Source organism: Condylura cristata, unplaced genomic scaffold, assembly GCF_000260355.1.
Source record: "Condylura cristata isolate star-nosed mole 26May11 unplaced genomic scaffold, ConCri1.0 scaffold00026, whole genome shotgun sequence".
Taxonomy (NCBI): domain Eukaryota; kingdom Metazoa; phylum Chordata; class Mammalia; order Eulipotyphla; family Talpidae; genus Condylura; species Condylura cristata.
In genome coordinates, this window is record NW_004567127.1 from 18,080,794 (window position 1) to 18,094,962 (window position 14,169).

A 14,169-nucleotide genomic window follows, 5' to 3' on the forward strand; every position below is an offset into this window, starting at 1 on the left:
ATTGCTCTGGCTAGAACTTCCAGTGTTATGTTGAAGAGCAGTGGTGATAGTGGACACCCTTGTCTTATTCCTGATCTCAAAGGAAAGGCTTTCAGCTTTTCTCCGTCGAGGATAATATTGGCTGAGGGCTTATCATAGATGGCTTTTATCATGTTGAGGTATGTTCCTTCTTGAATAAATATATCTTTAAAAAAAATCAGTCAGTAAATTTTTCTGATACAGTAAATATTAACTCTTCAAAATATAGAAATTTTATAAATCATAAAATCACATTTCATAAATTGAAAATATATTCAAACAGCTCAAGTAAAGTGCTCATTTTCATAGTAAATGCAGCAAACTGACCTAATTGAATAATGAAATATTTCAAAATTAATGTATGTATATTTTCCAAAATAAAACATTTTCTAAACTCAAAGGAAACAATAAAAATAAGGAAGAATGATCTTATTAAAGAATTCTGCTCATGAAATTGACCTGGAATATTAATTGAATTCATATTCAACTTCCCATTCCAGAAAATCATGTAATATCATCATGAGGAAATATACGATTTGATCATTAAGCATAAAAGAACTGGGTGCAGGGGTAGAGGGGAGGGGATGGGGTGTGAGGATTCACCAGAGGCAGAGTGGGGAGCACAACAAGCAGATACACTGAAATACCTCGCAGTGGGGAGCAGCAGGTGAGACAGGAGAGGTCTGCTGCGCCATGTGGGTCAGCTCCCTGGCCAGGGATGTAGTTCACCTGTTACAGTGGTGACAAAGGTTCACCTTTGTGGTGACAGAGAGGAGACTTAGGCCCTAGGCCACCACGGACGCCCAACAAATATGAAAGAACTTACACTATGTGAAAAGTATAAAATCTTCAGCATATAGATCATGTATGTCTTTTTAAAAATTACTATCTTGATATTTCACTTGTTAAGAATAATTACTAATTATGAATGTTACAGTGTTTTAATTTTGGTTTCTATATTTTACCACTACCTGTGACATTATATATAGGTTATTTTATGGGTACTTTTTGTCAACTTAAGAAAGTTTTCTTCCTGTATTGTGGCTTTCCAGAAAAACTGAACCAGAAGAAAGAGGGGACATGTGCATGTTTGAGCACTGTGTGTATGTGAGAAAGAGAGAGAGACACACACACGTATGATACGGGAGGAGGGGAAAGTCCCCTTTTACTCAGTTTTTTGTTGTTGTTTTCTGATCTTTGACTGGATAAGTCCCATTCCCATTATGGCAATCTTCATTACCCAGTCAACTAATTATAATGTTTTCTCATCCAAAACATCCTCACAGATATACCCCGAATGATAGACCAAATGTCTGGGCCTCCCATAGCCAACACATTAATCATCACAACCTCTATTTCTATCTCCCCTATTTTGTTCATGAATATTGAACTTGTTCACATGCTTTTTTTGTATCAATTGATACAACCAAGTGATTTTATCCTATTCATAATGGTACATTGCATGGATTAATTTTCAAATCTTGAGTAACCTTGTACCTCTGGAGTAAATCCTACCTGATCATGGTGTGTAATTATATAATATATTTTTTTAAGATTTATTTATTTATTCGTACAGAACTGGGGTACAGGCCAGAGATGCAGAAGGTGAGGGGATTCACCAGAGACAGAGTGGGGCGCAGAACAGGCAGATGGATGAAGTACACTGCTGAGGGGAGCAGCGGGCGGGTCAGGAGAGGTCTGCCTCGCCATGGGGATCTCCTCCGGGGCAGGGATCGAACTCATGCGGAAGCGGCTTAAGCTTCTTAGTGCTGTACTTTAACCCGCTGCGCCACCAGGGAGGGTCTATATAATATTTTTATGTATAGATTTACGTGGATTTTATTTATTGAGAAATTTTATGATATTCAGGCTGAATATTTGTCTTTAGCTTTCTTTTTTTAGATTATTTTTGCCTGGTTTTGGTGTTGAAGTAATACTGTCCTTATAAAATGATTAGGAGCCTCCCTGGTGGGACAGGGGTTAAATAAAGACAGCATTATCAAGCTATCGCTAGCCATTGCCGATCTCGGAGTGTCCAGGGAGCTGACCCACATGGCGCTGCAGACCTCTTCTGTCTCTCCCACTGCTCTCCTCAGCAGTGTATTTCAGTGGATCTGCTTGTTCTGCTCCCCATTCTGTCTCTGGTGAATCCTCTCACCCTCCATGCCTCTGGCTTATCGCCCCAGTTCTTATATGCATAAATAAATAAATCTTTATAAAAAGTAAAATAAAATGATTAGAAAGTATTTTACCCTCATTGTTTCTAGAAGAGATTGTTTAGACTTTATTTAATTCTCCTATAAATGTTTGGTAAGACTCCCCAGTGAAATCATCTGGTTCTGAAGAGTTCTTTTTCACAAACTCTTTAGTTATGTATTTCTTTAGTCATAGCATTATTCACATTCTCTACCTCATATTGGGTAAATTTGTGTAGGGGTAATTTTCAAGGAATCGTTCCATTTCATTTAAATTGCCAAATGTTTGTATAAAGAGTTATTAGAAACATTCTTATTGTCTTATTTTATAGTTTTCAGGTCTGTAGTTATAGCTTCTCTCTTATTTCTGGTATTTGCAATTTGTGCCTGTATATGTAAGAGTGTTGTTAGAGACTTATCAATTTTATTTGATCTTTGTAAAGAATCTACTTTTTGTTTGTTTTCTCTGCCCTTTATTATTATCATTTTATAGTTACTTTGGGGTCAGTTTTTCCTTTTTTCCTAGTTTCTTAAGGTCAGGTCTTAGATTATTGATTTAAGATCTTTCTTTTTCTAATGCAAGCATTAGTGCTATAAATTTTCCTTTCAGCACTGTTTTAGTTTTCTCCTACAAATGTTGATAGGCTAGAGTTTTATTTGGTTCTAGGTATTTTTTTTTTTTAAGATTTATTTATTTGTACATACAGAACTTGGGTACAGGCCAGAGACTCAGGGGCGGTGAGAGGCTTCACCAGAGACAGAGTGGGGAGCAGAATAGGCAGATCCGTGAAGTACACTGCTGAGGGGAGCAGCAGGCGGGTCAGGAGAGGTTTGCCGCGCCATGTGGTCACCTCTGGGGCAGGCGGGGATCGAACTCATGCGGAAGTGGCCTCAGCTTCTCAGTGCAGTGCTTTAACCCGCTGCGCCACCAGGGAGGGCCAGTTCTAGGTATTTTTAAAATGTCTTGAAACTTTTCTCTTTGACTCACAGATTATTTAGAGTACCATGTTTAATTTCCAAGTACTTGGGAGATTTTTTTTTTCTCTATCATCTTTCTGTTACTGCATTCTAGTTTGAATCTATTGTGGTTAGGGAATGTGCTTTTTTTTTAGGTAGGTTAAGGTTTTATGATATAAGATTTGGTCTAGTGAATATTCTATGGGTGTTTAAAAACAATGTATATTTGCCATTGTTGTGTGGAGTGTCTGTAATTGTCTTTTAGATTCTATTGGTTGATGATGTTGGGTTCTTTATATTGTTGCTTATTTTCTATTTAATAGTTTCTTGATAGCTGTGAGAGACATGATAGATACATCATTAGTCCATCCTAAAGCCATGTCTAAATAATCCTATTGATCTTGACCCTTCATGTTCCTTGTTGACCTTTTCCCCTACTAGACTCTACACCTCAATCCCACAGTAATATGAATATTAAATACTCCATAGTGTTCACTGTTTTCCATATCAAAACCCAAAGATTTCTTCACTGCTGTGAAGACACTGCTGTGTCTTCTTTAGTTTCTTCTAAAACTAGTCAGTGTATGAGTAGGCTGGTCTCATTCTCTTGAAAATATGCTCCTGAGGAAAAATTAGTTTGTTTCAAGGAGATGAAAAAGTCTTGAGAAAAGTCTTAGTCTGTGAGGTTGCGCATTAAACTAAAGTAAGGGGGAGAGAGGATGATCTCTCAAATTCTTGAGGGTAAAGGCCATATATTTTTGTGTTTCCCATGGTCCCTTTCTAGAAAAGTGCTTCTACATATTTGTGGAATGACTTGAAAATAAATGAATGAATGCTGATATGAGTCATCACACAAACAAAAACACCCACTCCCTAAACTGGTACTCTGCTCAGGCTTTAAGAGTCTTTAAGAGTCTGAGAAAAACAGAAGGATTTCCTAAGTCTACAATGTTTGATAACTGGCTTCATTCCAACTTGAAATACTCAAATTGAAACCTAATTTAATTTTTTTTAAGATTTATTTATTCATACAGAACTGGGGTATAGGCCAGAGATGCGGAGGGTGAGAGGATTCACCAGGGACAGAGCAGGGAGCAGAACAGGCAGATGGAGGAAGTACACTGCTGAGGGGAGCAGCAGGCGGGTCAGGAGAGATCTGCTGCGCCATGTGGATCCCCTCGGGGCAGGCAGGGATCGAACTCATGCGGAAGTGGTTTAAGCTTCTTAGTGCTGTGCTTTAACCCACGGTGCCACCAGGGAGGGCCCCTAATTTAATTTTTAATCAAGTAAACATAAATTTCAGATTCTACACATAAAACGAATTTGAAAGAAGTTAACCATTTGAGCCCAAATACTTTGCCTCTTCACCTGAAGCTGAAGCTGGTTTAATTCGCCATGACGAATTTCGTTTTATTTTTTATATGTACACTCATGCTTTGTATGAAAGAAAGCCATTATTGTACTTAGCTATTTTTTCCATGTTCCCATGCCCAATTTGAGCTGTGAAATGTCTAAGTTCATGGGTAGTGAGTTATTGTCTATAAATGAGATACTGTGATTTTTTTTAAAACCAGGTATTTTCTGTGGTGAACCACAAACTGGGTGGCACTGGAATCACCACTGTTTGCATAGTATATAAAAATTTTAAAGGCCTATTGATTGGCGTGTGTTTGAAACATTAAGAGGAGTCAATTAACTTCTCCTTGCTATGCCAGAACCCTTCAGGGACTTTGCATTTCCCCTTAACTCCTGTTGGTTTGATTCTCTTTGTATAATGACCTTCATCTGGTATTATATTTTTTGGTGATCAAAACCTTTATAACATGTTCAAAGGAAATCTAGTTAGACAAAGAAAAGGCCAGATGGTCCAAGATGCCTATCTACAAATGGAGGTAAGGGAGAATAAGATTTTTTTCAAGCCAAGTTAAATAAGAAGCAATTAGGCCATCCTGGTCTACTGCTCTATGTTTTCCAAGATTAATGAAGTCAGACTTGGGAACCACTTATTTAAGTTTGTTTACTTCCCATGCTCCTGTTGCCCAGTTCCCCCAAATGCATTTAAATAGTGCCAGGCTGACTTTTTCCCAGTTGTGTTTCCCCTTTCACTGTAAAGTTAGCAACCCGCCTGAAGATACAGAAAAGGCAGCTCTCTATTGTACGTGCACTTAGACAAGGCTGACGATGGTCAGGGCACTCTGTGAGAAGGGATTTTATGTGACAGTCCTCCTATGTTTCTGGTTTCCTATGATTGACAAGCTGTTTTTCCCAGCTGCATGGTAAGATTACCAGCTGTGCCCGGCATGTTGGCTGGGTGACAGATGAGGTATTCCATTGACGCGTCTTGGCTTTGTCTCGCATTTCGAGTGACCTCAGCACAGCATCTGCATCAAAATTAAACTGTATCATCACTTAGAATGGCCTTGGATGATTTTTTTTTTGTCACCATTTTAGGAGACTCTGAAACTTGAAAGTGATTTTTCTTTCCTTTCTAAGTTGATCTTTTTTCCACTTGGCAGGCATTACGTTTTTCCTCTCCACAGACGCCAGCGTGACTCTGCTGCCATTTTCACTCCCCTTTCCTTTGCCTGCGTCCCTCTCAGAAAGGGCTACTATTCTTTCTAGCTCATGACTTACGCAGTCTGGTCTAAGGGGGCCACTTCCTTTCAAGGTGAAACTTAGCCTGATTTCCTAAGGAAACTAGTGTAGCTACAGTGAAAACAAAAACAAAAGTTGGAGTAAAAAGAATTTGGCTTGAGAGAGTAAGATAAAGGGAGCATGATTGAAAGAAACAAAGCTTTTTTCAAAGAAAAGACTGATGTATGGTCATAGGCTGTGAACTTGGAGCGACCTGACCCTGTGGAAAGGGTGGTGGGAGGCGTTGGTGTCACAGTGAGAACAGGGGATGGGATGAAGGGAAGGAAAAATAAATCTGGATTTCAACTTAAACACATAAGTGATTCCCAGAACCCTAGTGCCTCTTTGAAAGTTTCATGTGAGACAGAATAGTGTTATTTTCATAGCATTTGAAAAATCAGTAAAATGACTCTTTTTTAGAACTATGAAAAGAAACTCCCTTTTGTCTGAGGGGGAAAAAGGAAGGAGGGGAACACAAATAAAGGAACATAGGATGACAGGGCTTCGAGAGCTTGCTGCAGGCTCTGTCAGGCAGGATGGTGAAAGACCTGGAGATTTGTGGGGCTGGAGTTGCTATGGAAGTAGCCTGGAGAGTTGATAGGTTTTGAATGTAGACGGGGAACTTCTTGAGGAAAAATAAGCTGTATTACTGTGGCAATCCTCGCACCTGTTCGAGTGCTTGGGGCCTGTAGGAGTACAATAAATATTGAAGGAAAAAAGTCAGAGAGGGGAGAGATAGGTCCTGAAGGAGTTAGAAAAACTATTAGAACTTAGTCATGACTGCTTCCAGCTTTGAAGTGGGGTGGAAAAAATCTATTAGGAAGAAAAAACCCCACTGTGTAACTACTCTTCAATTAACTTTTGTACCTGCTGAAACCCTGGAACTCATCTAAAGATTACTTTTGAATAGCACATTTTTGAAGTGTTAAATACTTGCAAGTTTCTCATTCACCTTAAACGGAATATTTCATGCTTTATTATTTTTTTAATCACGGTGAAGTTCATGTACCATAAACTAACCATTGTGAAGTATACAATTCAGTGACATGTAGTACATTCACAGTGTTGTGCACCTGGCACTTCTGTTTGTTCCAAAACATGTTTCTCAACAGTTGTTTTAGCTCACTTTTCCTCCCCGGCTGCCAAACGATCCATCGCCACCATGAATGACACAGTAAGGATCCAGACCAGGGAGTTTGTAGCTAATTGACTGCCTCAGCAGAAACAAATGGTCACAGACATCCTTCACCCTGGGACAGCAACAGCCTCTTAAGACAGAAATTTGGGGACAACTCACTAAAATGTACAAAACTAGCCCTGATGCCATCTCTGTATTAGGATCCAGAGCCTGTTTTGGAGGTGGCAAGACAACTGGCTTTGACCTGATTTGCAATTCCGTGGGTGATGCAAAGAAAAATGACCCCCAACATAGACTTGCAAGACATGGCCTGTTTGAGAAGAGACTTAAGAAAACAACTAGGGGAAGGCAGAATGGAATGGAGATAGTGGGGGGCTGCCAAGGCCCTTGTGGGTGCTGGCAAAGAGGAGCAGGAGGGGCCTCCCTGGTGATGTAGGGGTTAAATTCTCAGCCCTATCAAGCCATCACCAGGCACTACAGCATGAGTGGTGAATCCTTTCACCACCACTAACTGCCTCCACCCTCACCCCGTTCCCCCCACACCTCTGGTCTACATCCTCAACTCTTATATGCATAAATAAATAAAAATAAATCTTCCAAAAAAAAAAAAAAGAGAGAGGAAGACAGATTCTACAGTGACTTTATCTATATCTGTGCTGATTGTGCAGATTTTTCTGAGAGGATTATTACATTAGAAGCTTTTATGGATTGGCTGTTTAGTTTACAGGAAATGTTAGTCTTTAGACATTAGTCTTCTGTTATAGCAGATTTAGCCTGCTGCCCAAGTTGACATGTTCCATTAAGCATTCAATAAAAACTTGGTGGGGAAAAAAGTTGTTTTACTTAAATGCCTACTTGCTATGAAACTACTTGAGGTGTTTTACTTTATTAAGGCAAAAAGAAAAAAAAAATGAAAGCTAGGTAATGTTTCCTAATAGCCTCTGGAGACCAAATGCCATTATCTTGATAGTCTGTCTTGAATTTTTCCTTTGCCCACCTCAAGACACTGGGTCAAACTAACTTTTTAGGCTACCATTTCCTCTGTGCTTTTGCTTTAGTTTGCATTTTGGTGATTTCCTTTTCTTTAACCGCCTGGTATAATTCTTGGTTTTTGGCATGAATATGTAATGGATTTCTTTTCCTAGTGTTAGACATATATGAAATGAAACAACTACAGAAAGCTAATCACTTCTCTCTATGGAGCAAGAGATTGGAGGTTTCACTTACCAGAGCAGCACTTTATAGCAGCCCAGTGCTCCTCAGCCTCTAGAGAAACTTACACAAGGTAAAAGGGGTAAACTCTGATTTTCTCTAAGCCACAAGGGTAAATATGAAAATATTCTGCAAAAAGATCTTGCAATCAGAGATGAAGAAACTGTGATCACCATAGATGTACTAAAAGGAATGAGCAAACCTTCAAATTTTCAAATGCTGTGGCATACAGGATATATATAAGCGTTCTTGTTCAAAGGAGTAAAAGGGTCTGAGCAGAAACAGGTTAGAGTTTGAGTTGGCATCACACCTTCTTTAAAAGAAATTCCCTGTTGCATTGCAGAGGGACTATGTTGTGACTGGTCATTCCTTTTAAGAGATGTGAATACCACTCTTATAAGTTTCAGATGTTTACGATATTGGAATTTCTGTATTCTACCATGAAGAATGAAATCTCCAGTGGGATCAGTTGTAGACTTGCAAAAGCCAGCAAATTCTACTTGTGAACAAGGTACTTTTTTGTATTCTTGGTCTTCCTGATAGGCCTTTTAAGCCATTTATACAAATCTTTGAAAAGGAATTTTTAAAAACTGTTTATGGCTGACCTCTTGTGAAAACAGGTTGCTCTGTGGGCTAAATAATTACCTTTCTCTAAAGACAGGTGTTGCATGCTCACATCAGTTGTGTCCACATTTTCTAAGCTCCAGATGCTATTTTTCAAAAAGATTTGCTTACACAATACAGTATTTAGTGGCTACGTTTTGTTAGTGGAAGGAGTGCCAGCAGCTCAGCGGACTTGGCCTTTTGCTATTTTATTTTTCCTAAGCCAGCTTTCCTGTTTCAGCTTTTCAAGGAGCCATGATTCATCTCTGTGAAGTCACACAGGAAGAGAAAGTTAACATCCAATGGAGAACAGAATTGGGAGGGGTGGAGAATGGAAGTGAGTAGAGGTGTGGATTCCACTCCTCTCTGTGGGAACTAGATGAGGTAAGCTTCTAGGCTTGAGGTTACAGAAGAAAACCCCCCAGTTTTTGCTAAATGAATTTCCTCACTCATTCCTCCTCTGCATTTGCTTTACCTGTCTTTTCTCAAATTTTCATAGTATATCTTTTTCTCTGGTTTGCAGCTCTTAAACCTTAGTGTGGAACACAGGTGTGGTACAGGAGGAAAAAAATGCCATGGAGGGAATCAGGAGGTTTTCATTGTCCTCTCAACTTAGTCAATAATGAGCTACAGTTGACCTCTCTCAACTTCTCCCTATCAAGTGGGGAGACTAAGAAGCCACCGTGGAAGAAGCAGATGTCAGATGCCCTTGCTTTTACAGACCATTTGACCAGGAAGGTCATTCTCTGCCCTTCGAAACTGCTAACTGCTGCTCACCTCCTCCCCAAATGACTTAAGGCTCCCTGAAGCTCCTGCACCTCATAGTTTTTAGATGGAGTGGATGCTCACAAACTGTTTTTTGAATTATGATGGTGCCTCATGTCTTAGAGTCTTTCTGATTTATTGAAGGAGCACCCCCCCACCCATTACACATGTTCAAAAGCTTGGTTACCCTTCTCCCTCCTGCCCTATTTATTCTCAGCGGATTTGTCTCTTGTCCCTTTTCATATTTTCTCTTTCTCTCAATACTCACTCAACACCTCTGCCTTCCCACTGGGATTCTTTTTAAAGCCATCTTTAAGGATGTCATCTTCTCAACATCATTTCCCACGTACTTTCTTTAAGAAGGCCCTGGTGTTTGGTCCATCACCCTCTGCTCATTTCTACTCCCAGCTCAGACTCTCTTCCTAGTCACACTGCAAAGGAAACATCCTAGATCTCTCGCCTCTCTAATGGTAATAACTAAGAGTTTACTCTCTACCTAGGATGGAAGAAATGGACTTGTATAACATATTTGCTGGGGTTGAGAATCTAGGGCTGACATTCTAATATTTGGGCAAACGTAAGTGAGCTGTTCATTTCCATAGCTGTCGTCTTCCTCATCTATAGAATGGAAACCATCCTGCCTGCCTGATGGCCTCACATGGGTGTAACTAGTTAGCATGAGGAACCTCAATAGTATGTTTGTAAGTTCTCCCTCTCTGCTTTGTCACTAGGATCAATGTCCTCTCCTAAAACTGAGAGGCTAGCAAGGAGTTAATAAATATTTTTAAACTTAGACCAAGGAATGTCTGCACATTGCCTAGCCTGAATAATGTGGTATGTGTTTTCATGTTGATTTTCATGCCACAGTAAGCCACTTGAGGCATGAAAACAACCAAAGATTATTTGCTTCTCTGTTCATTTTTTTCTTTTGGCCTTCTTATGTTTTCAACACAGGCTCCAACCTTTCCCAAAGCACTAGGTCAAGATTTCCCACTGTATCTCTGTTCTCTCCCACTGGGCCACCATTCAAGGTCATCCTCTGAATCTGCCCTTTGCAAGAGCTTGTTTGGAGATTCTAGCAGGGGAGCGCAGCTATTCATACTCCCTTGACCAAAGAATGGACTGTCTCTATTTAGGGAAGGCCATTCTATTCAAGGGAGGCCACCCTTTCCACTGAGCATGAAGCTTCGGGAGGAACGCACATGAAGCTGTGCCGGAGTGGTGGATACCCACTGAGGCAGCCGGGTCAGTGATCAACGGGGTATAGATGTGGAAGCCAGACCACCCTGCCATCCTGAATCTACACCATGCACCCTCAAGGGATGAGGAACTCATCAGCATGTTCCTGACATAATTACCTAATTCACCCCCTCATTTTCTGGAAAATTCTTGTGAGCCTTGTCTTGCATTATCACTTCATCCAGATCCTCCCTCCTGTGAACAAATGCCTCCTGAATTTATAGTTACTTTTTAGTTGTTCTCTGATCATCTTATTCCCATTATCTTCCTCCCCCAATTAGATTGTGAGCCCTTTAAGAAACAAAAACAATTCTCTGTTCTCCCCGTTGGAGCTTATCAAGTCTTAGATTAGTAAGGATTGGAAGAAACTGGAAGGACCTTGGCAAAAATGAGCAGCTCCTTGTCCCAGTTCCCTCCAGAGCACTGCAGAGCCTCTCTTCTAGTCAGTTAAATCTCCCCTGGACCACGCTCTTTTCCCTCCCACTGACAGGAGAGTGGTGCTCAGGGGGCGCTTTATTACCTTGACCCTCCTTTCCTGCCAGCGACATGTGCCGTGTTCGCTAAGTTATCAAAGAGTGCAGAAACGTAGTTCGCCCCTCTTCTGAGGGTGCTCAGGCAAGTTTAAAACCCCCAAAGCTCAGGCCCTTCCTGGTAGTGCAGTGGGTTAAAGGCTAGCCATAGCCACTTCAGCATGAGTTTGATCACCAGCCAGGGAGTGACCCTCAAGGCGTGGCAGACCTCTCCTGACCCACATGCTGCTCCCCTCAGCAGTGTATTTCAGTATCTATGTCTGTTCTGCTCCCCACTCTGTCTCTGGTGAGTCCTCTTATCCCCCACCCCACACCTCTGGCCTCTATCCCAGTTCTGTATGCATAAATAAATTTAAGTCCTTTAAAAACTCCCAAAAGTCTCTTCCCTTTGCACAGGATTAGGAAATACAACAGCCTCAGGAACTCAGGTCTTCCTCTGGTGTCATTTTGCTAAGTACCCACCTGATTCTTAAAGGAAATGTCACTCACTGAAGTTTTATTTTATTTTTGAAGAAACTCAGTGTAGACAGCACTCTCTTGCTCACCTGTGATCATGCAGGTGCCTCTCTTTTTCTTTTCCTAATAAGCCTGTCCTTTTAAAATGTAAAGAAGAAACTAGTGGTATAGAATTAATGCCCTTTCCTACAATCGTGAAACCCAGATATTAGAGCAAGATTTTGCTGATTAAAATATGAACCTATCCCTTGAAGTTACATATACCAAATTTTATTATTTTGTAAATCTTTTATTGCAGTTTTGCTGCCTGATGACATCTCGGTCAGCTGTGGACCCTCATGTTTCTGTGCAGTGGTGCAGTTGTGGCCAGCATGTTTCTTTAGTCTGGTGGCATCAGACCCACCCTAGCATTCTAGTACTTTACGTTGGTAGCAGCCTCGTTCATCTCCTGTTCACTGTTCCTCAGTGGCATCACTTGCCCTTGTGCTAGGTTGAACTTCTGTTCATTTGTTCCTGATGGTCCCTGGCCATACCAAATATACTGCAAATGTTCCAATAACAGGCCACATGGCATGATTGGCCTAGAAATGGATTAAAGGTGACTAAAGTTATGCAAGTGGAGAACCTTTTGATGCAGAAGTGGATTCTTCTCAGCATCATCACGATCACAACCAAAGCAGAAAGCTTGCTTTTCGACGTTGAAAGACAGACTATCCAACTATGATTTGAATTTGCTGGCTTTACATGATTCAAAAGACATTATTTGTTATATAATGCTCAAGGGAGTGATGAATCTAAAAATGCTAGTATAAAAGAAGATGAAAAATTTTTAGGAATTGTAGATAAGCTGACTGTGAAGAAAATTACTTGCCAGATCAAATACCCATTCCTTGCTGATATCACCCTGAGCCCAAGCAAGGGGATTGCTTCAGTCATAAGTGTTATGATCCTTCCAGAATTGCATCACTGTCTTCCCAAGCTGCAGCAATAGCCTCATGGTATAGACCTTAAAAACTGCCATAATTGTTTGATCCTAACAATTAGATAAAAAAAAAGTTGGTCAGAGAGGTGGTGTTGTCAGAGAAACACCATCTTGATATCGGGGTGAATATCCCCATAAAAGGAGAATATCTTCAAAATGACATGAAACCTCCCTAGTCTGAAAACAGATGTCTGAAAGAACTTTCATTCACAAGGAGGCCAAGTCAATGCTTAGTCTCCAGGTTTTTAGGGACATGATAACTGCCCTGTTGGGGCAATAGAGCAGGCAACAAGTTAAAAAACCTGTTACTTGGTGTTTATCCAGTGAGAAACCTGAGACCTTCAAGCTTATCAGTGAGTACACACTGCCAGTGTGCTAGAAGAGTAGTAAGAAGTTACGGATCACCCAGTTCCAAGGCCTTCCTAAATTGCTGTGCCAGTGAACTAGAAAAGTAGTGTTTGGAGACTAACATATCTTTTAAGACTTTGCTTCATGTTGATAATGTTAACAGATGTCTTCCCCCCATCAGTTATCACCACTGGTGAACCTACATTCACATAGAGCCACCCCCAAAGTCCTTCCTTTACACTGTCAGTCACGGTTGGTGCTTTTCAGGCTATGGGCTTTGAAAATGAATAGGGCATGTATCCACCATATCATAGTGTCACACAGAACACTTTCACTGCTTGCACTGAGTGTCATCTCTGTGCTCTGCTTACTCATCCCCCCATCCATAAGCCTTGGCTACTGCAGATGTTTTCATTGTCTCCATTTGTTTGCCTTTTCCAAAAATGTCATCTAGTTGCAAGCATACAATATGTAACCTTTGCACATTGGCACTTTGTCTTAGTAATATGCTTTGAAGGTTCTACCATGTCCTTTCGTGATTTGATAGCCCATTCTTCTTAATGCTGAATAACAGGCCATTATCTACATGTACCATAGCTTAGATATTCATTCATTCACCACTGAAGGACATCTTGCTACTCCCAAGTTTTGGCAATTGTGAATAAAGCTGATATAAACATCTATATGCAGGTTTTGTACAGGCACAAGTTGTCAATCCCTTTGGGTAAATATTAAGAAATATAAATGCTGGCTCATATAATAAGACTATGTTTAGTTTTGTGAGAATCTGCCAAACTATCTTCCAAAGTGAGGATACCATTTTGCATTCCTGCCAGCAATGAATGACAGAATTCTAATTCTGTTCTAATTCTGGTTAGCTATTTGGATTTTAGCCATTCATATGGGTGGTACTGGTATCTCATTGTTGTTTTAATTTAGCTCCCTAATATGATATGTGATGCAAGAGAATCTTTTCATATGCTTATTTGCCATCTATATATCTGCTTTGATGAAGTGTCTCTTAAAATCTTTGGCCCATTTCTTAATTAATTTGTTCATTTCTTATTGCTGCATTTTTTTTTAATTTTTTTT

General features: G+C 40.3%; 1 protein-coding gene and 1 pseudogene across 1 annotated transcript in view; both read left to right on the top strand.

Annotated features, from left to right (window-relative positions):
• Window positions 1-14,169, top strand: part of ALG14 (ALG14, UDP-N-acetylglucosaminyltransferase subunit) — a 73,048-nt gene that overhangs the window by 30,354 nt on the left and 28,525 nt on the right. The window lies entirely within an intron of this gene.
• Window positions 6,967-7,373, top strand: LOC105854081 (annotated as a pseudogene).